General features: G+C 34.1%; 1 long non-coding RNA gene across 8 annotated transcripts; it reads right to left on the reverse strand.

Moving 5' to 3' along the window:
* Nucleotides 1-213: 213 nt before the first annotated feature.
* Nucleotides 214-3,526, reverse strand: LOC115983896. 8 transcript variants are annotated; one of them, XR_004090290.1, is made up of 6 exons: nt 3,346-3,526; nt 2,818-3,196; nt 1,920-1,989; nt 1,690-1,765; nt 832-937; nt 214-518 (listed from the first exon to the last, which is right to left on the reverse strand). It is a non-coding gene; the product is annotated as an uncharacterized LOC115983896 (long non-coding RNA). The 8 variants fall into 8 exon arrangements; XR_004090288.1 differs by having other exon boundaries at nt 1,656-1,765; XR_004090293.1 differs by having other exon boundaries at nt 877-937; nt 1,690-1,989.
* Nucleotides 3,527-3,769: the final 243 nt, after the last annotated feature.

Genomic DNA, 3,769 nt, shown 5'->3' on the forward strand with positions numbered 1-3,769 from the left:
AATTTTTTGCTCCATTAAGACAATACCACAAATTTAACCAGTTAACACCACAATTGTCTCAAAACTAACATTATATTAATATAAAAATATATTATTAAATACATAGCATTATCTATAACCATCATCATAAAATTAACAAAATAAATGATGCGGTTATTTGTACGCCATCACACAGTGCCTTCAATCCACAAGGTAGTCGGATTCAATAAAATCATAATTTAAAAAAAGATCCTCATTTTATTCCTTAAGCATTCTCATGGACATCCACACAACCAAGAGTAATATTTTGATAAATATCATTAAGCAACCAACACATATTTAAGTGTTTGCCAATGATACATGGCACTCAATGCTTGTTATAAAACCACATTAACAACTATGTTGAACTTATGATACCTCATCAACATGGCACAACAATTCTTGCAGCAAATTAATATTCACATTAAATTGAAGAAACCAGTGATTCCAAACTCACATTTTGCATATAGGCAGTCCATCATTCCCTTCTCCAAGTCCAACTACACAACAATGAAAGAAATTGCATAAGTTAGGATTATAATGCATAGTTACCAAGTCAAAATACATAAAGTTATTATTTTTATCCATGCTTCGAGAACATATCCTTCAATGCATTAATGGGAAGAGAATAAGCTCTAGAATTGAATAAGGATTTCTATCTCATTCTTAGATTTTTTTTTTTTTTTTTTCCTTCTCAATTGGTAATTACACACATTCAGTAAGTCATGCACAATAAAAATTTCTCTCAAACTACGCATTTTTTTGAACCAAACCCATTTAAAATAAAATGGAATAAAACTACTAATCACTCACTTTATTCTGGATAGAGAAATTGATAAAGTTGGTATCTACCAAAACCTGATATGGCAGTCCCATCGAGGTGTTGTAATTGAAGAAAAGTGCCGATGAAACCTTCGGCCTATATCACACAAAATTAAACTCGTTACAACACAATATAAACCCTTACAAATCCCAAAGCTCCTATACCCAAAATTTAACACCAAAACATTTTGAAGTCTTGGTCAAGTGTAGTAGACACTAGACACTCACACATAATTCATAAAAAGTAGTGGCAGTAAGGGCTTTTAAATTAATACACAAAACTTGAATAGATTTTCTCTCTCTCTCTCTCATTGGAAATCATTGTAAAGCGACTCTCAAAAAGATTATGACTATTGAGTAAAAAAGCAAGCAACAATGGCTTTCGACTTTATGTTTGCAAATGTCAAAAAGATGCAATTTCCCAAAAGGAAGTTCTTTAAGAGACAGCATTCAAAGTTTCATACAATCCCTTTTCAACGACCACGAAACGTGACAATAAAGGATTTACCATTACCCATCCCATATCAAGTAATAAATACTTAAGATATTGATTTATTCACTCAAAAGTCAAGACAATGTACATATTAAAAATAACATAAAAATTAAAGAAAAATTTACACATTCACTTCAGTAAAATTTTGATACATGAACCATATTGTTTTGAAAATCAAAATGCACAAGATTGAAAATAATGATAAAGTCATTGAAGACCGCAGCTAGCACAGTAGTTTTGGGAGACAGAAAGAGATGTGTAGGTTATGTCAAAGACTCAAAGGTAGAAGATAAGTGCGTGTGAGAAAGAGAAGTGGTCATACGTGTTCCCTATGGCCCTAGAGACCTAGGACCTACCTCATTCGCCAATCTTTTCTAATCAACTATTTTGTCTTTGTATTTATCTGAAAGCTTCTCTTCCAAACCTGTGCTCCTGTGAGACAAGCAAGATTAAAGGGAAAGTAACTAATAAAAAAGAAGGTACAATTACAAACACTAAATCCAGAACTGATTTCACAAACTGAATGTGATAATTGATGTTCACATTATTGTACAACACAAGCTCAAATCTAGGGGAAAAAGTTTACCATTCCCAAGATAGATGATCTTTCTCTTACCCTCCGCAGGCTCAGTTTGGATTCTTTCAATTATTAGCCCCTAGTGCCACACAAAACCCAATTAGCCAAAATTCAGAAAAATATAAATTTATAGACTCACAAACATAGACAACCACATAGTCAATGGCTAGAGAAATTTTTACATCAATATACTATACGTGGGGTCACAAAGAAAACTAAAACCTGTTCCAATACATATTCTCTATAAAAAAATTATATTATTCTACTTTTGCAACAATCAAGAATGAAAGGGAATAATAAGGTGGGTCATTGGTCACACATTTGGACAAAAGAAAAATGTTTGTTTATATTATGTGGAATTGTAAATTCAACAAGGTGGGTTCCCTAGTTATCAAAATTATATACGGATACTAGTTAAAGGTGTGTGTTACATAATTTTTGTGATGAAATATAGAATACTCTTTTATTGATAGATAATAAATAAATGAATGATAATTACACAATTTAAAATTTCTGAGAATGAAATTTGTGGCTCCAATATTTATAAATATAAAAATAATAATAATAATTGAAAACAAAAATCACCTTCTACACATACACACAAATTAAGTAGAAACTTTCCTTAAATTCAAAATAAATAAATAATCCCAAATTTCTAAACATTTTTAAAAATATGGTTGCAGAGTTAAGCAATGAGAGACCCACGTGAAAATTGAATTGCCATTGAAAACTAAGTTAATATTAAAATCGATATGTTGAAAGTAAAAATATTATTAAAATTCGTACATGTGTCAATATATAAATGAAACAAACCATCAAATTAATATCAGAATTTAACAAAATAAGATGTATATGTAGATTAATTACAGGCGTTGCATGTCCTATTGTGCATCAGAGAAATGAGTACCTTGAAGGAAGGTGATGTTGAGGTCACGGAGTGGGATCATGAGGACGGTGCGGGAGAGATCGGCGCCGAGAGGGAAGTGGAGGGAGCCGGCGTGGTGGTTGAGCTTGGCGAGGCGAGATCCGAAGGGGCCACCGGAGATGCCGTACAGGATGAGGCGGTAAACGTCGACGACGGTGGCGGCATCACAGAGCTCGACGCAGGTCACGAGGAAGAAGACAAGCGCGATCATCGAGCACACCGAGTCCAGCATTTATCGCTCACGAGCTTTGATGGCGGCCACGTAGCCACCAGGGCCACCGCCGATGACGACGACGTCGTTTTCCGCTGAAGGTGACGAACCCAATCCTCTAGATCTACCGGTTTCACGGTCATTGATGATCTAAAAACAACAAAAACCACAACAACAAAGAGAAAACACACCAGATCTAGTCAGATCCACATCCAAAAATCATCAAACTAAGCAAAAAAAAACTAACAAAACCGATCGTTCTTCGCTTTTTTTTGAAACAAAGCTGAAGATGAACGTACCGATTTGTGTGAGTAATAAAAGAATCAGCTTATAGTAACAGAGAAACAAAGCAGAACAGATCAGATCAGGATTTTTTTTTTATTTGGATCGGCGGCAAGGATGAGGCAATTGGATCTAAGCGTCTGTGTAGAGAAGAAAAGAAAAGAATTGAGGGTGAGAGTGTGAGGCGGCTGAAGGGAAATGTAGAGAGTAGGGTTTTTTTTTTTATGTTTTAAGTTGATATATAAAACGACGTAGTTTTGTCGGAGAGAAAAAAATAAGATATTAAGATGATTTTAGCAGGGTTCGAACCTGGGCCAACAATAGTCACACCCGTTTACACTTTAACAAATATTTTGTACATATAATAAATATCAGTCGGTTTGATAGAAACTTAAAAAATGAAAAAAAAGGACTGTTCAGAAGGTTTGAACGTGTGACATC

The sequence above is a fragment of the Quercus lobata genome, chromosome 4 (assembly GCF_001633185.2).
Source record: "Quercus lobata isolate SW786 chromosome 4, ValleyOak3.0 Primary Assembly, whole genome shotgun sequence".
Taxonomy (NCBI): Eukaryota; Viridiplantae; Streptophyta; class Magnoliopsida; order Fagales; family Fagaceae; genus Quercus; species Quercus lobata.